Source organism: Rattus norvegicus, chromosome 20 (assembly GCF_036323735.1).
Source record: "Rattus norvegicus strain BN/NHsdMcwi chromosome 20, GRCr8, whole genome shotgun sequence".
NCBI lineage: Eukaryota > Metazoa > Chordata > Mammalia > Rodentia > Muridae > Rattus > Rattus norvegicus.
This window is the reverse complement of record NC_086038.1, coordinates 42,682,853-42,706,841: the sequence shown is the minus strand read 5'-3', so window position 1 is coordinate 42,706,841 and position 23,989 is coordinate 42,682,853. Positions and strand designations below refer to the sequence as shown.

The 23,989-nt window shown below is 39.2% G+C and overlaps 1 non-coding gene across 1 annotated transcript; it reads right to left on the bottom strand.

Annotated features, from left to right (window-relative positions):
* Nucleotides 1–21,595: 21,595 nt before the first annotated feature.
* On the bottom strand, nt 21,596–21,702 carry LOC120099043 (U6 spliceosomal RNA). Its single transcript, XR_005497867.1, has one exon. It is a non-coding gene; the product is annotated as a U6 spliceosomal RNA (small nuclear RNA).
* Nucleotides 21,703–23,989: the final 2,287 nt, after the last annotated feature.

Sequence of the window (23,989 nt, the reverse complement as noted above, 5' to 3'; positions counted from 1 at the left end):
GAGGTAACCCAATCACAGAAGAACATACACGATGTGCACTCACTGATAAGTAAACATTAGTCCAAAAGCTCAGAATACCCAAGATACAATTCACAGACCACATGAAGCTCAAGAAGAAGGACGACCAAAGTGTGGATGCCTCAGTCCTTCTTAGAAGGGGGAACAAATACTCACAGGAGGAGACCAAGTATGGAGCAGAGACTGGAGGAAAGGCCATCCTGAGACTGCCCAACCTGGGAGTTCATTCCATATTCAGTCACCAAAACCAGACACTCTTGTGGATGCCAAGAAGTGCTTGCTGACAGGAGCCTGATATAGCTGCTTCCTGGCAGGCTCTGCCAGAGCCTGACAAATACAGAGGCTGATGCTAGCAGCCAACAATCAGAATGAGCACTGAGTCCCCAATAGAGGAGAAAGGACTAAAGGAGCTGAAGGGGTTTGCAACCCCATAAGAAGAACAACAATATCAACCAACCAGACCTCCTCCATACCCATCCAGAGTTCCCAGGGACTATACAAGCAACAAAGAGTACACATGGACAGACCAATGGCTCCATGTGCATATGTAGCAGAGGATGGCCTTGTCTGGCATCAGTGGGTAGAGAGGCCCTTGGTTCTATCAAGTCTAAGTGCCCCAGTGTAGGGGAATGCCAGAGTGGGAAAGAGAGAGTGAGTGGGTGAGAGAATAACTTTATAAAGCCAGGGGAGGAGGGATGGGATGGGGGGTTCCGGAGGAGAAACCAGGAAAGGGGATAACATTTGAAATGTAAACAAAGAAAATATTCAATTAAAAAAAAAGAGCTCAGTCCCTACTCATGAGCCAATATACTTCTTCTCCCTTAGGTGGCTTCTGTTCACTATATGGTCACAAGAAAAGTTAATTACTTTTCATAGCAGTGCAAAGTGTTGTGTATGTGCCTTTGACTAATCTGTGCTGCTACAATACACAACTATCAACGGGATAACTTCATGTTACTGTTGTGCAGTGTGGAAGCCTAAGGTCAAGACAGCAGCACTTGGTGAACAGTGACAGCCACTTCACTGTATCCTTCAGGGAGGTTTTGCTATGTTTTTCCAAAGAAAGAAGGCAAAAGAACAAGCCACCTAAACACTAATAGAAGTTTCTGTTATAAGGGTTGTATGTCTTAATACCACTCAAGAGCTAGAAATTGGTAATCTCTTTTAAGATTTATTTTCTTTATTTTATTTCATATGTGTGAGAGTTTAGCCTGCACGTATGTATAGCATGATATACATGACCATATCCATAGAAGTCGGAGAAAATATGAGATGTCTTGGAACTGGAGTCACAGATGTGGCAAACCATTGTACGGATGCTAGGAATGGAACACAGGTCCTCCTCAAGAGCAGCAAATACTCTTAACCACTGAGCTGTCTCCCCAGCCCCATATCAGGTCACAGAGCAGGATTTTAATATTTTTTTAAAGTTCATGATTTTTTTAAAGGCTCCCAAAATCAGTTTGGGAATAACAGGGCCTAGGCTTTATTACTATGGTGATCTCTAACACCATAGCTGTTAACTGAATGACATCACCAGCATTGTGCTTTTTATTTGGTTGGGTTTTATTTTTAACACAACAAATTACACACACACACACACACACACACACACACACACACATACACACACACACACACACACACACACACACACACACACACCAACACACCATATATATGGTGTGTTTCTTTTAATTTCTTTCTTTTAATTTTTCTTCTCTTTTTCTTTCTCTCCTTTCTCTCTCTCTTTTAAAGGATATCTATCCTATTTTAATTAAAACTATTTGCATATAGTATATTTTGATCATGTTTTCCACTTTCACAACTGCTCCTGGATTTTCCCCACCTCAGTATTCTCCAAACTCTATGTTCTCTGTTGCTCTTGTCTCTCTCTTTCAAAATGAATCAAAAAAAAAAAAAAAACAAAAACAAAAACAAAAAAAGCAATAAACCACCTGCCCAAATACTCAAAAAAGAAAAGCAAATGAAGGGGCAAAATACCAATAAGACAAGAAGAAGAAGAGGAAGAAGAAGAGGAGGAAGAAAGAAGGAAAGAAAGAAAGGAAGGAAGGAAGAAGGAAAGAAGGAAGGAAGGGAAGAAAGAAAGAAAGAAAGAAAGAAAGAAAGAAAGAAAGAAAGAAAGAAGGAAGGAAAGAAGGAAAGAAAGAGAATGAAAGAAAAATAAAACTGTGAAACCAAAGCAAAACTAAAGGTCCTCAAAAAATACCTTGGATCCATTTTTCTGACACCCTCCATATATCAAGACTGCTTCAAAAACAAAGAGCCTCCTGACACAAATCAGCTAAGCATCAACACAAACAACTTGCCAGACCTTTCCTTGTATGACACAAATTCAGATTTTATAGCATAATAAAAATATGGCTTCCTGGAAACAGAGCATTAATTGTTTTATGTCTATGACTGTTTCACTTGCATGTAAGTATATGCATCACATTCGTGTCTGGTGCCCTTGAAAGTCAGAAGAGGTTTTCAGATCTAGTAGAACTAGAGTTACAAATGTTTGCGAATCAAACCAGGTCCTCCGGAAGAGCAACATGTGCTTTAAACCACTGAAATATCTCTCCAGTCCTCCATATATTTTTAAAGAAGCACTTTTAAGTTAATTAGGTTTAAATCTTTGCATGTGTGTGTGTGCGTGTGTGTGTATGTATAAATGAATACAGTTGATATCCCATAGAAGCCAAAAGAAGATCTCGGATTCATTGATATGGGTGCTGGGAAATAAACTGTATCTCTCTGCAAGAGTATTAAGCCCTCATAATTACTGAGCTATCTCTCTGGGCCATAAGAATGTTCAGCTCTTTGTTTCTATGTTTGAGATTCTAAACATAGAAGACATTAGCATGTTGAGCTCAAAAGTTGCGCGATGGTCAGTAACATTCCTAAAATGTAACTCCATTTTCTTATAATGTTCAGTAAGTTTGTTTAATTTATTTTTTCCTTAACATAATCTGTGTGTTTTAACGCTAGTTAAGACCCTGGCGTCTGCACGCAGTTGGAATCTAAGACCTGTTTCCAAAGAATTTTTATTTTCTCATCTATTCTCTTGCCCCTGGTACCATTTTCAGAACCATAACAAGGGTCCATTGACTAGTGAATAAAACTTCCCTTGACATGTTCTAACTGTGAAGGGAACAATATTTCTGTGTATTATGACTTACCTTCTTTATGCATAGTAATATTTCCTCAGCTCTCTTTTTTCATAATAATTAAAAGGCATACAATTAGTTGGAATAAAGACTTGAAGACCAGATTAACAAGAATCAAAATATTGCATCACCACATAATGAAATTTTACAACAATGTTTCACTGTTTTTTTTTTTTATTAACTTGAGTATTTCTTATATACATTTCGAGTGTAATTCCCTTTCCCGGTTTCCAGGCAAACATCCTCCTCCCCCCTCCCCTTCCTTATGGGTGTTCCCCTCCCAACCCTCCCCCCATTGCCGCCCTCCCCACAACAGTCTAGTTCACTGGGGGTTCAGTCTTAGCAGGACCCAGGGCTTCCCCTTCCACTGGTGCTCTTACTAGGATATTCACTGCTACCTATGAGGTCAGAGTCCAGGGTCAGTCCATGTATAGTCTTTAGGTAGTGGCTTAGTCCCTGGAAGCTCTGGTTGCTTGGCATTGTTGTACATATGGGGTCTCGAGCCCCTTCAAGCTCTTCCAGTTCTTTCTCTGATTCCTTCAACGGGGGTGTTTCACTGTTTTTAATAAAAAGAAGAGAGTGTACTTGTAACAACCCAAGAGTGCATCTCAACAGAGAAAAACCAATAGAGGCTTGACTATCTGAGTTAGACCGTATCAAGTAGAAGCATTCTCTTGTATAAATCAAGGAAAACCTTGAGTTAAAAGTAGAACACTCTAGATAGTATATTTTAGCATTAAACATGAAAAGGAGACGTAATTACTTAACAACATGATAAAAGCATACAGGTCTGCATATATGATACAAGTAGTATATAGTGGGTTATGCAGAAAAATGCAATAATAACTCACATTGGTTATTCAGTAAGTCCAAGAGATTGTTTTCGTAGGTTATTTTGATGTGCTTTGGTACATCAAAGAGCATAAGGAGTGACAATATTTTTGGACTTCATAAGTCTTCGTCAATTTTACTTCACAACATTATGAAAGAATTGGTTTTAAGCAATAGTCTCTAAGTTTGCAACTCTGATGTTATCAGGCCTCCTCTACTTCAAGGTACCTTGTGGAGACCTCTGACAACAGCCTGAGGCAGCTGGGTGTCTCTTCTGTGTTTGCCAATTCTTGCTCTCCCTTAATTCCCAGTGACTCTGTGGAAGCTGGTTGCCAGAAAGCGATATTCACATTTTATTGGTATAATGTTGGAAAGAATAAACAATCATGTAGACAAAGAGTAGAGCTCATTTTGGAATAAATAAAACTTCAACTGACATTTGGGAATAATTAACAGAATTATGCCATATCCATCTTGGAAACTTCTATGTCTTATACCATTCAGTGGACATCCCGGTGTGTTTATAGAACAGAGAAGTTTTCTGTCATTATCATTCAATATTTATTGTCATCAGTGACATTATTTGAATATACATTTCAAATGGCAGTAAATTTCTATAAGTCAAGGACATTTTTGAGAGCTTACACATGCGATCTCACCATGGCCATGATCAGCTCCCCAGTCTCTGTAAACACTCTCAAGTGAGTTCAAGAGAGACACAGTGCATACTGTAGGAATCATGGAGGGTTTAGTACGGAATTACGTGAGGCACTTTTAAAGGTGAGAGTGCACAACTTTTCTCGGCTACAGCAGAGAAAAATACTCTTGTGACATTGTCAGAGATCACTGTGGGGAAAGAAATACTCACATGAGGAAAGAATAATCAAAGACCAGAGACACCTCTGTGTTGACTTTATAGTACATCCTAAGGTTTCTTATGCCCCCTGTAGGATTAATTCTTAAGGAGGGGACAATGGTATGTAATTTTCTGTAGCACAAAGCCTCTGTAGAATAGTGATCCCACAATCTAGACTGCCATTTTCTATTCTGGGCCATAGATAGAACTCAGATCCCATTCTTTTGCCCAAAAATATGTACCATAGAAAAATCACAAAGAGTTTTTAAAAGAAAAGTAAGAATAAATCTATAAAAGTAGTCATCTGGGGAGTGATGGGATCTCTCAGTGAGTAAAAACCCTTGCAACCAAGCCTGACAACTTGAATTTTATTCTACGGACCCATATGCCAGAAAGAGAGATCCAGATCCTGAAAGTTGACCTTTGACCTCCACACACGTCATGGCATTCCCAACCCTGCCCCCCGCCACACACACACACACACACACACACACACACAAACACACACACACACACACAAAATGAATTAATCCATTGATCAATAAGCAAGCTATGTTAATTGTTTTTTATAATAGAGCCATGCTTTATGAGGAGGAACTAGCCTTCCCTTAAGCATCTTCAACAGTGCCCTGTCGCCTCCACTTTCTCCTTTTCATTGGTTTTAAATCTTAAGGAAGGCTAATGGGGATGTCTCCTCCCTTCTTTCATTGTTCACTGTTTTTCACTTACAAAGCCACTGTGTCATCAGAAATATAGGATATGGGACCTGAAGCTCCTTATGAGGGAGAGATCTATCTGTAGTGACTTTTGGTGCTTGTCGGGTTGGGAATTTCTCACTGGCTATCTAATGCTACTATGACTCTCTACAGCACAACCTATCCTTCAGTTTGCTTTGTCGGAAATGGGTAGAATGTTCCAAAAGTTACTGATCATATCATTTACTTACATCTCTGATATACAATTGTGGGCAGAAAACCCTTTAGAAAAGATAATCAAAAAGAAAAGCATTTTAATTTGCCTTCGCAGCCTTACAATTTTTTCCCCTTTAAATTTTCACATTGGTTCTCAAAGCAAAATCTGATGGTTTTTCATAGAGTTGGCCATCTCAACTTTTCTTTTTCTATTTTCTTTCTACAATAAATGCTATTTCAAGTCAGTATGAAGGTAGAAATACAAGATATGTTTAACAGAAAAAAATAGCATAGAAGAATTGGTACGATGACACTGTATCTGGAGGAATTGGAGTGGGGCTGTGTTTGGATTAGGTTTTGTATCTGCGTCTACTTCTCCCTACATAATAAAGCTATGCCATTTAATCATTCTGTTTATGTTATTCTGTATATGGTAATGGCAATCAGAAAACATCGTTCTTTAAACCATCAATTTGCAGACTTCATAGAGTTTTGATTTTTTGTTTGTTTGTTTGAACCTAGTCCACATAGGTGTTGCACAGCCTAAAACCTATTTACAACTACAAATACCAGTATTATATAATATCATGTTTCATCTATATTCAGTAGATGGTACATTGGTAATAAAGAAATTAAGTCAAACACAGTATATGAGGGACCAGATTTCTAAGAAAGGGGAATGCAATCTGTTTTAGTTTTGATTCCTTTGAAATCACTGTCAATATCCTCATCCATTTCTGACCATCTGCATATTTAAAGAGAACCCCCCCAAACACAGAGAAGCTTATTTTTACCATATATTGGCTAGATGTGTAGATAAACAGTGTATCTCTATTGCTTAGCTAATGCCACTAAATGATGCATTTTAAATTCCTAAACATATTTTAATCATTTTACAGGGATAAACAAACGTCTTTAGTTTCCCCTGTCCATACAATTTTGTGCATGAAGTTGTTTAACCTGAACATATTGCAATAGTGCATTTTGCTTATAATTGCTAAGTATCATATGGCACTTGATTCACTATCAAAGTTCTAGTGAAATTGATCTAAACTCCGAACAACGACACGAGTCACAGCGTTAAAAACATGGCGATGTTAAATGAAGAAAATATTACAGTCTTAAGTTCTGTACACATTACCGAGCATGAGATGCACAATCATCAGTCTTTGTATTATACATACTTTACATAATATTAACCTAGTCTGGCTTTCAGCTCTATTTTGTCTCATGAGGTATGTCCTGAGCAGAGTGTGATGCTGGAAAAGGACTAAAGCACACATGTGCTTGAGATGCTCACACGTCCGCTTAGCTCCTCATCGCTCTCAACAGTCGAGAAAGTGGACAGCAGCCATGCCATAATTGGCAGAACTTTGCAGACCCAGAGATGAAATGGGTTCCAAACAGGACTAGTGTTTCCTAGAAACAGGATGCAGATGAGTACATATTAAATGATAAATGAATAACAATGATAGGAAAATTTTTTTTCATAGAAGAGAATTCTTTGAGAATTGCATGTTGTAGGTATCTGTTGAGAAAGTGGTTAGGAGAATGAGAAAAATACAGATACTGGGGCTCTATTCTAAAGGGCAAGGTGGCAGGACATGACAGGAGAAAATTCTACCACCCGTCTATGGAGGCAAAGAATGAACCTACAATGAGTGTCCTCTAACAGGGAGAGCAAAATGTTCCCCTCTGGGTATTTTGTCTTACTTATGAGAATGGGGAATCAGGCACAAATGCATCATTTTTTAAAGTTATTACTGCTTACTGATTATTAGTGAAGGTTCCATAGTGCCACTGTCGTTCCTGCTTTCTGACCATATTCCCTAGCCAAGTACCCAGTTCTGTTCCTCGACTCCCTCCTGCTTATCTCTGTCTTCGCAAGTAGACTCCATTTCTCCTTGCACATCAAAACCAGCACTCAGCTGCTTCACTTCAGCCTTCTTACGGTCCCTAATGGTTTGTGTCTGTTCTTGTCATTTCTAATATTTCTAATAACTGTCTTCAACTGTCACGGGAATTTTCAAGAACTGATCATCCAGTTAGCTCCTGTTTCAGATTCTTGCTTCTATCCCTCAAGCCACATTCATCTTTAAAATATGTAGCTATTTTTATCTATCTAAGGAGAAAATATTTGTGTTTATTCATATTGAATAAAAGACAGCTTTCCATGCTGATGGGAAAACTGGATGTCTACATGTAGAGGATTGAAACTAGACATTTATCTCACTCTACAAGAAAGGAAGCACACAGGAGGCTTTACTACCTAAAACTTCATTTGAAAATATTGGAGGAAGGTATAAAGGATGTCTTCTACAGAAGGGCAAACGTAATGGTCAACCATACCCAGCTGTGTACTCTGTTGAGCGACAATAATGACTGGCCTGGCTGCGCAGGCTCTCTGGAACAAGAGTGACATGATCACCAGCAAGTAACCAATTGCTTTCCGATTGGATTTAGGTCCTATTCCACAAGATGAAATCATACCTGAAACCACTATTGTCCTAGGAACGTGTGGCTAGACAGATCATAACCCCTAGTGGAGAAACTAATACTATATACTGTTAAATGGACATAGTATTAAGTCAACTCCTAATGAGTTATTATTACCTTTCCTCTCAAAAGCTTCATTTTGCAGTAGATAGTGATCAACAGAGACCCACAACTTGCCAAGGGGCAGAGGATAAGAGAATGTGTTCATCCCTAAAGGATCATGGGAGTGGAACGAGTATAGGAACCAGAGGCAGGACTACAAGGAAGTCCTTCTGGACTCAGCAGGGCACCTGTACCTGTGTACTCACAGTAGGTGTGAGAATAGGCACAGGACCTGTGCAAGCCCAAGCCAATCTAAATCCCAGCACACAGAGGGAATGGGCACACAGTCCTTCCCCTACCAGTGGGGTAATTGGCAATAGTTAGTTCCTGGGAGCATAAGGGTCAGAATTCTCTAACGGTGAAGAAGCTCCAGTGGAAGGTGAACATCCAAGAGTGTTTGAGACAGAGCAAATGAGTCTTCCAGGATTCGAATAAAAGGTACAACAAGGTGAGTGGATAGAGGAGGTTGCTGGATCTCAGAAGGGTGAGGAGATGGAACTGGTGAAAACACATTGTAACGCAGAACTCTCACAGAACTGAAACAAATCCGAAAAGAAATAAATATATTTATTAAAGTATAGGACATAGGCAAATGTTTCAGTATAAGACCACAGAGTTCCTGGGTAAAATTCAAACATAGAGAAAGCAGACAAGATTTTTTTTATTTATTTTTATTGGAGATTTTATGTATTTACATTTCAAGCATGGTCTCCTTTCTCCCCGTCTCCCATTCCTCCTCCCCCTCCCACCTCCCCCTGCTTCTCTGAAGGTGCTCCCACTCCTACCCACTCCCACCTCAAAGCACTGGCATTCCTCTATATTGGGGAACTGAGCCTTCACAGGTACAAAGGTTTCTCCTATTGATCCCCAACAACGCTACCCTCTGCTACATATGCGGCTGGAGCCATGGGTCCCTCCGTGTGTATTCATTGTTTGGTGGTTTAGTCCCTGGGAGCTCTGGGTGGGGGGTCTGGTTGGTTAATTTTGTTGTTCTTCCTATGGGGTTGCAAACCCCTTCAGCTCCTTCAGTCCTTTCTCTAACTCCTCCATTGGGGTCCCCATGCTGAGTCCGATGGTTAGCACAAGCATCCTCATCTCTACCAGTAAGATTCTGGCAGAGCTTCTCAGAAGACATCCATATCAGACTCCTGTCAGCAAGTACTTCTTGGCATCAGTAATAGTGACTGGGTTTGCTGGCTGCATATGGGATGGATCCCCAGGTGGGGCAGTCTCTAGATGACCTTTCCTTCAGCCCTGCTCCATTCTTTGTCCTGTGTTTCCTCCCGTGAATATTTTGTCCCCCCTTCTAAGAAGGACTGAAGCATCCACATTTTGGTCTTCTTTCTTATGATCTTCATATGGTCTGTGCATTCAAACAAGAATTGTTAACTGAGATTAAATCTGTAAGGTCCTGATTGCAACGCAGGTGCAACTGAGTCAACCCACAGAGTGACACCGTGGTCTTTGCCATCTGAGTAGATATTTAACAAAGAAGGAAAACAAGCAACCACTAATTTGATTAAAACAAAGCCTGTTCATTTGGTTGTCAGGTGAGTTAAGACTGCAGTGAGATTCCATCTTTCCTAAGTTAGAGCGGATAGCATTAAAGCTGTTGGTGAAGATTTGGGAGAAAATGAGCGCTCATGTACTTACTGATGATAGAACTATAGTATAATTGGCTATCCTGTTTCTGTATATATGTATACACACACACACACACACACACACACACACACACACACACACACACACATATATACATATATATATATATAAATGGAATTATATATGAAAAGGATATGTGAATATATATATAAAGGATATTAAGGATATGGTATATAAACATGGATAAAGGATATGGTATGTAAACATGGGTGAAGATATGGTATGTAAACATGGGTGAAGGATATGGTATGTAAGCGTGGGTGAAGGATATGGTATGTAAGCGTGGGTGAAGGATATGGTATGTAAGCGTGGGTGAAGGATATGGTATGTAAGTGTGGGTGAATGATATGGTATGTAAGCATGGGTAAAGGATAGGGTATGTAAGCGTGGGTAAAGGATATGGTATGTAAGCATGGGTGAAGGATATGGTATATAAACATGGGTGAAGGATGTGGTATATAAACATGGGTGAAGGATATGGTATGTAAGCAATAGAATTCTTCAGCCATGGAGAATGAGATCCTGTCACTTTCATAAAAGTGGGTGGAGGTGAGAGACCTCATATTAACTAAAACAATGACAAATCTCACATGGTTTCTTTCACATAGGGCAACAAAGGCCTGAAATTAGAAAAGGCGCTGTTAAGAACTGAAAAGGAAGCCCTCAGGAAGCAGGCAGAGGGCAGAGAGTGAGTAGAAATTATTAATAGATAATATATTCATGTATGAAAAAATTCACTGTGAATACCATTTATTCAGTAATGATAATGAACTAAATATGCCAAATATGAAAAAGAATATATATTAAATAATATATTAAATAAATATAATACAATTTTATATATATATGTATATATATGATTTAGTATTTGAAACAACATCCTTACTTGATTATGGTTGTAGGTACCATTGAACATCACAGTGAATTTTAGTGAGACCTGCTGAATGACCAATCAGAAAATACTAAACATAATTATCCTCCTTGGAGAGTTATTAGCACTTGCCAGTAGCATTAACATGCCATTACAAGTATCAAAGCTATGAGCAAGTATTCAATAATCAGTTTCTTTTTTTCTTTCTTTTATTGGATATTTTTTACATTTACACTTCAAATGTTATCCCCTTTTCCTCGTTTCCCCTACACAAACCCTCTCTCCTATCTCCCCCTCCACCTGCTCCTATGAGGGTGCTCCCCCACCCACTCCCTTCCTCCTTTCCACCCTGGCATTCCGCTACACTGGGGCATCGAACCTTCTTCACAGGACCAAGGGCTGGGAGATCTGGGGGATTTGTTTGGTAGATATTGTTGTTCTTCTTGTAGGGTTGCAAGCTCCTCAGCTCCTTCAGTCCTTTCTTTCCTTCATTGATGACCTTGTTCTCAGTCCAATGGTTGGCTGCAAGCTTCTGTCTATGTATTTGTCAGGTTCTGGCAGAGCACCTCAGGTGACAGCTATATCAATCTCCTGTCATCACACACTTCTTGGATTTCACAAGGAATGGTATAGCTGGGTTCTCAGGTGATATGATAGTATACTTAAGTGACCCTGAAAATCCCACCAGAGAATTCCTAAGCCTGATAAACAACTTCAGCAAAGTGGCTGGATATAAAATTAACTAAAAAAAAAATCAGTAGCCTTCCTCTACTCAGAGGATATACAGGCCGAGAAAGAAATTAGGGAAATGACACCCTTCACAATAGTCACAAGTAATATAAAATACCTTGGCGTGACTCTAACCAAGCAAATGAAAGATCTGTATGACAAGAACTTCAAGTCTCTGAAGAAAGAAATCAAAGAAGATATCAAAAGATGGAAAGATCTCTCATGCTCATGGATTGGCAGGATTAATATAGCAAAAATGGCCATCTTGCTGAAAGCAATCTACAGATTCAGTGCAATCCCCATCAAAATTCCAATTCAAGTCTTCACTAAGTTAGAAATAGCAATTTGCAATTTCATTTGGAATAACCAAAAGCTCAGGATAGCAAAAACTATCCTTAACAATGAAAGAACTCTGGGGGATTCACCATCCCTGACCTCAAACTGTATTTCAGAGCAATAGTGATAAAAACTGCATGGTATTGTTACAGAGACAGGCAGGTAGATCAATAGAATAGAACTGAAGACCCATAAATGAACCCACACACCTATAGTCACTTGATCTTCAACAAAGGAGCTAAAACCATCCAATGGAAAAAAGACAGCATCTTCACATATATATATATATATATATATATATATATATATATATATATATATATAAATATTGCCTACATGTATATGTGCAGGCCAGAAGAGGGCACCAGATGTCATTATAGATGATTATAGGCCACCAGGTGGTTGCTGGGAATTGAACTCAGGATCTCTGGAAAAGCGGCCAGTGTTCTTAACCTCTGAGCCATCTCTCCAGCCCCAAGACAGTGTTTTCAAAAAATGGTGCTGGTTCAAAATGGTGGTCAGTTTATAGAAGAATATAAATTGATCAATTCTTATATCCTCGTACAAAGCTTAAGTCCAAGTGGATCAAGGTCCTCCACATAAAACCAGATACACTAAAACTAATAGAAGAGAAAGTGGGGGAAAGACTCGAACACATAGGCACAGGGGAAAATTTCCTGGACAGAGCACCAATGGCTTATGTTCTAAGATCAAGAATCAACAAATGGGACATCATAAAATTGCAAAGCTTCTGCAAGGCAAAGGACACTATCAATAAGGCAAAAGAGCAATCAACAGATTGAGAAAAGATCCTACATCCGACAGAGAGCTAATATTCAATATATACAAAGAACTCAAGAAGTTAGACTCCAGAGAATCAAATAACCCTATTAAAAATGGGGTACAGAGCTAAACAAAGAATTCTCAACTGAGGAATATTGAATGGCTGTGAAGCATCTAAGAAATGTTCAACATCTTTAGTCATCAGGTAAACGCAAATCAAAACAACCCTAAGACCATACCTCATACCAGTCAGAATGACTAAGATCAAAAACTCAGGTGACAGCAGATGCTGGTGAGGATGTGGGGAAAGAGGAGCACTCCTCCATTGCTGGTGGGACTGCACGTTGGTACAAACCCTATGGGAATCAATAATCACTTTCTTGAAACATAAGCTTCCATACTGTGAGGACTTGTGAGGACTTCCCTAAGCAGTCTCAATTCATGAGTATTCAATCAGGATTGAGAAAGTCAAACAGCAAATAAAATATACTGTGCTTACAGTGTTACCATTAATTAGACCATTAACTAGTCAATAAGGAAGGCGAGATGTGGTCAAGTTCAGAGTTGTGGGAAGTGATGCTAAGGTACAGTACTAAAGCGCTAAGACTCACAAACTCAAAATTCAGGATCGATGGCCTCCAATGAATCTCCAGAGAACTGTTTGACGCTCTCCAGCCCCGTGTCAGAGCCAGTCATAGAACTGAACAAATGCTTGTGTTTGCAAATTGCTACGATTCCTGTGAGACAGCAATCATTACTCAGCGATGCTAATCATGAAGATGATTGCCGTGGAATATCAATAATGACTAAAGGATGATCTTTACATTTCTCAACTGAATTCTGAGTTTTATAAAGCAGAGACCTTGAGCACTACCTTCTGTGCCCTCGGCATTTCCACCGAGACTCACATAAACAAATGGCTTAAAATATCTGTGGCAATGCTCTCTGAGCCCCACCCCTGCCCTCAGATACAACGCTGTACTCTGTAGCTGCCTAGTTTTCCTTTGTTTTCCTTTTCAGTGTAACTTCCCCCTCCACCCAGGTTACATGGATGCAAGGTTGAAATAACGGAAAGCTATAATACTGCACGTTTGCTAACATCCTCCCAGATGCACGCCACCTCTTTGATCTATTTCTTTTTGTGTGCACATCTGTTGTCCATTTTAATAGAAAGTGTCTTTCAGGGCTTGAACTGCTACTTTCATTCAGCATGATGATTTTTGTGTAGAAGATTGCAGCATGGGGCAGCTGACAGAAGATTTCATGGGGACTGGGGGAAGGTAAAGGAGACCATCTTAAGAACGGATAATATACTTGTTTTCATATCTTCCTGTGGAGTTGGGAAGATATTCCTGACACAGGACTATCATGGTATGTGGATTTGGTTTGCGGACTACACTGGGGTTTCTTAGGGTTCCAGAATGGAGAATTAATGGTTATGAGAGAGGTAAAATGCTATATTAAAAATAATCCTAGATTGAAATATCATTTGTTACCGGATTGCAAAAGGACAGCCCAAAACAACTGTTCACACTTGTGTGACATTAATAAAATAATAAACTATGTGTAGTAAGTTTTCATGCTTGTATGCATGTATAAAATATGAAGGATAAAAGTAGAGAAATTAGACATTCATGTAACTAACCTGTCTGTAGTTTCAGAAGGAAATGGGTCATATAACCAACCAAAGTGTTTACTGCCCTATCTAGTTGCTAATGTGTTATATAAATATTTTGCACAATTTCTAGAGCAATGTGGGGTTTAATAAATAGACAGCAACCTGAGGTTTTGACTTCTTTACTTGCTGGCTTTCTAAGAGTACGTGTCAATATGTTTTTTTTAATGTATGCATGCTTTGAATTGGTTTTTGTGTGATGGCCATACCTGGCCATGGCCTGACTTATTCTTCACACCGATGCCTAGTAGTTTCATGTACAGTAATACATATTTATCAGGCAGCTCGATGGGATAAGAGAGCCTTTTCCAATTATGAAAACCCACACGATCATTTGTTAAGCAACCTCCAAGTTCTTATCGTATTTGTTCATTTGGGATGAATTCGTTCGTTCGATCAGATGGAACCAGGTCTCACTCTGAGTCAGGGTAGTCCTTGAGCTCACAATCCTCCTGCCTCTGTACCCTATGAGAGCTGTGAACGCAGGTGTGCGGTACCATGTCTAGCTTTCCGTTGTTATGTCTTAAGAAGACATGTGTGCTTTCAGAATCTATTTATTGGCCTTTGAAACCCCTACTGTCGCAGTTCACTCAGAATCTTTTGGTGGGCCTCTTCTAGACTCTTTACTGTTTCAATAGACTGCGTGATTAATAATTCTAGTAATGTGTCTTCTTTTTTTCTTATTTCCCAAGGAAGACCAAGTAGGACAGTGCTAGGATGAGCTTGTGGGCTCATTAACAAATGATCACATAGATTTTCATGAGTAACAATGCTTTTATCACACCCAGCTCCCTCATAAATATTTTGTAATACTTAGAACTGCTAGGCACAAGCATTAAAAATAAGTCAGGCCGTGACCATGGGCATCGTAGAAAAGCAACTCAAAATGTACATATAGTTAAAAACCATGTGTCCTATGCTTTTAGGAAATCATCAGCTAAAGAAGTATATGCATCAATTTCGTATCTATTTATCAAACTTCCTATCCCTCTAGAAATCTCATAAAACGTTCAGTCTCTGCCACAAAATCGTGAGCCTTAATATAACCAATCTAGTAGTAACGCCATAAGGTACACATGTTTAGATTTAAGTGTAGCACGGTGTGTTCCTTCCAGCTGCTATGTCTGAGCACTTCAAAGTACTTGATTCTGAACGATGAAGATTCCATGTCTCATTGATTTGGTTGCTGGAAAACTGGGGAATTTTAATTTTCTGTGAACTAGTGGCATTGGAGAAACACATGTGGGAAAGGACTTAAACAATTTCTATACATATACACAGGAATGCATGTGTATTGATTGCACATGAAATCTCCAGCTTGTTTTCTCTATGAATTTTAATTTTCTTTCTGGTTATCACATACTAGAGAACTAAGGTATGTTTGTTTCCAAAATGCCATATGGGAAACTAGAAGCTAGGTTATAATATAACACAGACCACAGTAAGACTCTTCTTTAAATTTTATTGAACTCATATTACAAAAGAAATTGTATCTGAGAATAGAATATTATGTTATTTTTAAACTTTGTTTCTGTAAATGATAAAAGAAATATACTATGCCTTAAACAGAAGACAGGGATCTATGGTAATAAATGTGACCTGCTTCAAGCATACTGTCTATGTAAGGTGAGCTAAGCTTCTTAGACTTCTGTGGATCTCTTTTTGTTAAGTTCGGTATTAGGGTTCGCTTCTGCATGTTTCTTTTTGTTTTTATAAAAATAAAATCATCAATATAGAATGGGATAATTTATAAAGTCACTAATGCATTTCTCAAAGTCAGCATAAATTAGTCCTATTGCCATTGTGTTTTTCTTTGTACATATTTCCCCACGTTCTACCCTAAATTTGAAGATTTTGAATACTCTTCTGTCTTTTGAAATATCAAGTAGAAGGTTTTTCACTAAGAAAAAAGGTTACTTGTTTCTACAAAGTCATATTTTCCATGGAAAGTAAATTCTTAAACATCTAAGAGGGTAAGATTTGTCCTTCAAATCCGTCTGCTGTTTCAGACAACTTTTGAACATCTTTGACCCTGGAAACTATCTATATCATCACTTGTCTAAACTTAATTGACATCTGTGGTGGTCTGAATGAAAATGTCTCCCATAGGCTCATACAGAGTTGTAATATAAGAGGTGTGGCCTTGGTGGAAGAAGCGTGTCACTGGGAGTGGTTTTGAGGGTTCAGCAGTTCAAGGCAGGCCACAGGGCTCACCCTCTTCCTCCTGCCTGCAGATCCAGATATAGAACTCTCAACTCCTTCTCCAGCACCATGTCTGCCTATGTGCTGCCTGCCATACTTCCCACATCTGAGCTATAAGCAAGCCCAAACTTAACATTTTTTTTTAAGATTTGCCATTGTCACGGGGTCTCTTCACAGCAGCAAAACCCCAAGACATCTATCCATGTGCCTCGAAGTACAGGTCAGGATCCAGGATGTCTCTTATTGAGTATATCTTTAGGTCTATAGCAGTGACAGGAAAAAAAATGTGCCATCTGTCAAGAAGCATACTACCATGCGACAGGCCTCTCTTATTTTTGAACTTACATTTCTACATGAGTGAAGGACTCTTACCAGGCCCTTGTATAGGCAAGGAAACAAAGGTACTATGGCAATTTACTGGGGTGTGGGTGTCTTTGAACTGTTAAGTAAGCTGGAATTCTAACCCAGAACTCCTAACTCCAATGTTTTAACACTCAACTGAAACCTGAGGGGGTAGGGGACACATGAGCTAGAAAGAGAGTACTCTAGAGAATGCCATGATATGTCTCTTGGTGGGATAATTTCTGAAGCCACTAACACGTTTCTCAAAGCCAACACAAAATAGTCTCATTGCCATTTCATCTATCGGTATATGTATTTCCACATACTCTATCACACACCTAAAGATTTTGAATGCTTTTCTATAGGAAACCCAAAACTTTCATAATGCTTAATGAAAATTAGAGGCTGGGTTATAAAAAAAAATTTATAAAAATTCTGTATATGTTTCACCCAAAGCCATTAGCACTAGGGTAGGGCACAATTAGTGTAGGATTGATGGGAGGGCCCCTGTGAAGAACTGGGTTGGGTCTGGATGAAAACATATGTACTGTAGGGGATCAAAGGTACCAAGAAGTGATCTGACAAGAGACACTTTCTTTAAGAGCCCGTAGAGACTGACAGATATCATAATTTGGGACTTTGGGAAGCACGGTCTTACAAGTATTCACAGCCTGAAGGACAAATGGAACTTAATTATATAAAGAGGACCTTCTTGTTCTCAGGCGTACCCAAAGATGAAATGACTTCTCTTGAGCAGAAATGAATCCATTTGTTTAGGAAGCTGGTGCTAAGGTCCAGTGGGCACCTGGCAGTTGAGCTGTGGAAACTGTTTCCACATGGGTAGAAGTTCCAAAGCTTATGAAGGATCTGTCAATCTCGAAGTCAAAATTTATTATGCTTTACAAACTACCCTGATTTTAGAGCAAGGATAGTTTCTGTTTGTTTGTTTTCCTTAAGGCCCAGGGAAAACCAAAGATACTGAATGAAACACTTATAATATGGCTGAATGCGATCATTGGCCCTTACTGTGTCTTCAGGGAAACGTTTCTCTCCTGTTCTGTTTCCTTTCCTTTCTGTTGTGTAGGTGAGATGAAGCTGCTAAGGAGGTCCTTCAGAGGGAAGGGAATTGATTCTTAGTACTATCAGATTTTTAATCAGCACCTGGTGAGGAATACTTGGGGAATACTAATCCTATATGTTGTGAAGATTAAAACAGTGCTCTTTAGAGTAACAATCTAAATACAAATTGCTCTGACTTCTACAGTGTTCTGCACATTTACGGTTCCAAGAACATTTCAGTCCGAGCCTGAGCAATGTGGGGAAATAGAATTACGTCTGGATTTTCCAGGACACTCACATGTGTGACCGCCTTTGTGGCTACGCCTGGAATCTGCTCCTGGCTCGTGATCAGATACATACATAAACTCATACCACATTCCCATCCTATCTGCTTCCAAGAGTAATTTTTCACAAATGCTGGAAGCCTGCTTCACATTTTACTCATTTATTAATGACCCATCTAATCTGTAATTTTTCATAACTTGGGAGACTTTAAGTCTAGCTGTATCTTTGCCTATCCCGTGTTTACTTTTAAATCTTTAAATCTTCTGGCATGTACTATGGTAAAATATCTAAATAAATGCTCTTAAAGTTTACTATAGTTTGTGAAAGTATCCAGAAATATTGATTGGTCGCTGTTACTTATTTAGTTGTTTTTGGAATAATGTCTTCCTATGTAGCCCAGGCAAGCCACGAATTCACTTGGTAACAGCCCAGGCTGACCTTTAACTCTTCATGTCTTTCCCTCCTAAGTACTGAGATTAGTATGTGCCACCATGTTGTATACAAATATTTATTTTAAGACACATTCATGGTGCAGCAGAGATGAATACACAACTGACTTATAGACGAGGTATGATCTTAAAATTCCTTTGTTACTCTGATCCCAACACGGTTGACTAAACTTTCACTTGTTTATATATTTATTATGACCTTCTGCTTAAGATCGCCTTAACTCTCCGCCACCATCCACCCAAAGCAATTGAAGTCATGACTCACAAGATCTCCGGTTCTGATGCTACTCTTTATCTAGAATCCGAGAAGCAGGAAAACTAATAGGTTTTCCAAATAATTCCTTGTAATGAGGTTTCAGCCACACCGACTGTGATTCCGATAGTAACTCTTTCCACTTTGACCTTAAACGATGTTCACCCACCTTCCTTTCTATGAAACACATGTTCTGACCTGACCTCGCTTCCATGGCTGTATTATTTTTACTCCTGATAATACAACATCTATAAATATACTTGGCTCATGCTTGCTTAAAGTTTCATGAGCAGGTGGGTTTCAGGAATAACTCCATTTGGAAACAGAAGAAGTTGGAAAACTATGAAACAAGATTAGAACATTCTGCTCAAAAGAACCACGACTTGACCCAGAATGTCCACAAATGAATTCAGGGCTCTGCTGTCAATTATGGAGTTGAAAATGGATCCAGAAGGAGCAGGACTCATGTTTAATCTTAATTGTCAAGTCGGTTGAAGGTTAGAATCAACATGGAAACAAGTATTGGGACATGACTTTGAGAGAGTATATAGATTTGGGTTAATAAAGTGAGAGCCATCCTACATGTAGTCAAGTATCATTCCACGGGCCCTCCCATGGGTCGCACACTGAATTCGCACACTGAATTCAGAGTGAGCGAAACACAAATACTCATGTTCCTCTGGCTCGTGGCTGCACAGGTAAAGCCACCGGCTACTGCAAACTCCTGCCGTCATGAGTTCCTGTACCCTTCAACTGTGGCATTAAAAAAAACCCTTCCTCTCTACGTTGCTTTTATCAGGTATTGATATTTTGCATCAGCAACAAGAGACGTAACTAAGCCACTTCCATAATTTGTCTGTAGGACGGGCTCTGATTCAAAGGTAGCCACAAGGGCCTTTACCAAACATTGCTTAAATTCCCCGGCTCACAAACTTCCCAAAGTCACACATTTCAGGTAAACAATTAATGCTGTGTTAGAGAAGGAAGCTGACGCGAGGGAAAGCAGAAACAAGAGGTAAAAAAAAAGAGAGAGAGAGAGAGAGATGGTTTTAAAAAGTGGGTAAAGAGGTTGGGCACTCATGAAGTACGGAGTTCAGATCCTCAACCCTGGTGCGGAAGTCGGGCTACAATGGCACACATCAGGATCCCTGATCTTCAGAGGCTGGAGACAGACGGATCACAGGAACTCATGCTCATAGGTTAGACAGACAAATTACTACAGGACCTCATCAGCCATCAAGTCTATATGAACTGAAGGGTTTCAAGTACAATTTTTGCCTCAAAACTAACTAACTAACTAACTAAATAAATAAATAAATAAATAAATAAATAGATAAATAAATGTGGAGTGATGGAGGAAGGTATTTAACATCAACCTCTGACCAACGAACATACATATGTACATGTGTCTGCGTGTATACATAAATGCAACAATACTAAGGAGCAGGTAACACTCATACAACACCCCCACACACATACATATATCAAAAAAGATAGTACTGAAGGCCCTAATTTCTACAGAATCATTATTAAAGCTAGTTTTACTTGAGCCCTTGGCTATAGGAGACAGTCGTTTCTTTGTAATGTTCAAACTGGATCAACTTATGTTTCTGTCCTTGGAGAAAAATTTCTAGCTAACTTAATTGTTAGCAAGTCTTCTGGCTTCCAATTTTGATCAATTCTGCATGGAGACTTTAGTCATTTATTTCAGGCAAAACTCCAGTGTTGTCACTAGTTAAAATTGGTTATAAATCTTCATCACGTATGCCATGAAGTTTGCAGGAGTTTATTCTCTTAAAAGATATTCACAAATTGCCTCACACAATTTATCAATATTCCTAAATCGCACCATGCCAAACCGTCTATTCATCTTACTCCAATTACTTCCTCAAGTCCCAACTTTTCTTCTGTAGTCCCCACACATGTGGAGTTGTGATGTTATGTGGGTCTCTTGTCAAGCAAGCAAAACAAACATTTCAAATAGGGACTGGGGTGGATTGTTCTAGAGAGGGTTAGCTACCCAATGAGCTCAGCATTGTGGATCTTGAAGTTCTTTATTTCTGAGGTATATGTCATAGTCCTAGAGGAAGGTGGCCATTTCCTTTCCCAAATCATCAGATCTTCCGGATTGGAAATTTCTTTCCATGATCCTCTGAAAAGTCCACAGAAGATCTCAAAATATAAATAATATTTTAGTGAACAGTTTTTGTCACTATGATTATACAGTATAGTTTGTGATGAGCCAGGGCCAGACTTACGGCCATCTTTTTCCTTTAGAATTTTAGGATGCTTTGTGCTTCCACATAAATTTTTAGATTGTTTCTTCTAATTCTGTGAAGAATGTAATTAAAATAGGCATTTTAAAATATCCATTTATTAATTTATGAGCATGTGGGATCTTCCAATTTTATAGTATCATTTTCTATTTATTTCTTTGATGTCTTTAAGGTTTTCTTATATAGGCTTTTGACTTACTTGGTTAGGTTTATTCCTAAGTATTTTTTATGTTACTGTAAACAGTATTTTTCCTGATTTCTTTTTTTCTATCTGTATTCTTTTAAAAATATGGAATTCTTCACGAATTTGCATGTGATCCTTGCGCAGGGGTCATGCTATTCTTCTCTGTGTCGTTCCAATTTTAGTATATGTGCTGCCGATGCGAGCACTCCTGATTTCTTCATTAGAAACTTTATTATTTGGTATAACAAAATACTGATTTTGATATGTTGGTATTTGTATACTGATACTTTCCTGAAAGGGTTTTTAAGATGTAAGCATTTTCTGGTAGTCTTTCAGATTTACTTCAGATAGTCTTTTAGTTCATCTAGATCGAACACCTCTAAATATTGAGTGTTTTTCTATTAGTATCTCTTTCTTTCTTTCTTTCTTTCTTTCTTTCTTTCTTTCTTTCTTTCTTTCTTTCTTCCTTTATCTCTCTCTCTCTTTCTCTCTCTCTCTCTCTCTCTCTCTCTCTCTCTCTCTCTCCCTCTCTCTCTCTCTCTCTCTCTCTCTCTCTTTCTTTCTTTCTTGTGCCTTAGTCCCTGTGGTGGTGTGATAGGTGACATCGCTATAGCCTCGTGCATTGGAATGCTTGACTCACAGGGCGTGAGTGGTACTATAAAGAGATGTGACATGAAACTCAAGACGGATGATCAAAATGTGAATGCTTCACTCCTTTAAAAGGGGAACAAGAATACCCTTGGCAGGGAATAGAGAGGCAAAGATTAAAACAGAGGCAGAAGGAACACCCATTCAGAGCCTGCCCCACATGTGGCCCATACATATACAGCCACCCAATTAGACAAGATGGATGAAGCTAAGAAGTGCAGACCGACAGGAGCCAGATGTAGATCTCTCCTGAGAGACACAGCCAGAGTACAGCAAATACATAGGCGAATGCCAGCAGCAAACCACTGAACTGAGAACGGGACCCCCGTTGAAGGAATCAGAGAAAGGACTGGAAGAGCTTGAAGGGGCTCAAGACCCCATATGAACAACAATGCCAACCAACCAGAGCTTCCAGGGACTAAGCCACTGCCCAAAGACTATACAGGGACTGACCCTGGACTCTGACCTCATAGGTAGCAATGAATAGCCTAGTAAGAGCACCAGTGGAAGGGGAAGCCCTGGGTCCTGCTAAGACTGAACCCCCAGTGAACGTGATCGTTGGAGGGAGGGCAGTAATGGAGGGAGGATGAGGAGGGGAACACCCTTATAGAAGGGGAGGGGGAGGGGTTAGGGGGATGTTGGCCCGGAAACCGGGAAAGGGAATAACATTCAAAATGTAAATAAGAAATACTCAAGTTAATAAAGAAAAAAAGGAAAAAAAAAGAGATATGATTTTCTTTGAGTAGGTATGGCCTTGTGAAATGAAATATATAGGTGTGGGGGTGGGGTTTGAGGCCTCAGATGTTCAAGCTGTACCCAGTGTGACACACAGTCTCCTTCCGCCTACACAGCAAGTTATAGAACCCCCAGCTCTTTCTTCAGCCCTCTGTCTGCCTGCATGCCGTCATGCTTCCTGCCATGATGGAAACGGACTAGACCTCTCAAACTAAGCCAACTCCAATTCCTTTGTTAGACGTGCCATGGATATGTTATTTCTTAACAGAAATAAAAACCCAAACTAAGACAGTCCCCTAGTTAAGACTTCAAGCCCAGCAGAAGTCTGAGAAGGAACGCCCTTGTCTCACTCCGGATTTTAAAGATGATGCTTTTGATCTGTCTTCATTTTATTTAAGGTTTGGTATTGGTTTGCAAGATAGAGCCTTTACACTATCCTACGCTGCCCATCCTTGTCCTATTGCCTCTGTGGATTTTATCAAAAAGAGATGTTGGACTTCGTAAAAGGCCATTTCAGTGTCTAGTGAGATGGTTTTTGTCTTTAACTTGCTCTAGACATACCACCCTTTAAATTATAACAAGTGACCACGGCATTCTTAAATTCAAACTTAAGAACTTGGCTGAGAAGATTTGTGCCTCTGTTCATCAGTCTTTATCTGTGCTTTTATTCTTTTATTTTTTTCTTTTCTGCCACAATTCTTTTTCTTCCTTCGAGACTGTTGTTCTGGAATTCCATCAACACTTACCTTCCTAACTTTGGTAACAAGTGGTAAATAAACCTGGCACGAGTTAAGAACATGTAACTAAATATGCCTTGTTTTATAGCAAACACTTTATTTCCAGAAATTATATGACTTTCCAAAGCTTATAGAACTAAGTGTGTTTTCTGAGTTTAAGTTCAGGGATATGCTTGTTTCATTATACAGCAGCCCACTTAATTGAAACTATCAAATGTCTTACTGAACTGAAACACTATAGCTGCAGCCTTCTATCTACCACTTTATGGAGTTCATTTAAACGGGAAATTACATTTCTTCATATGATTTTTGTTTTTAGCGAATGAGTGCAGTTCCTGAAAAATCACTGCTTTTCTTCTCCAAGCTTACCAGC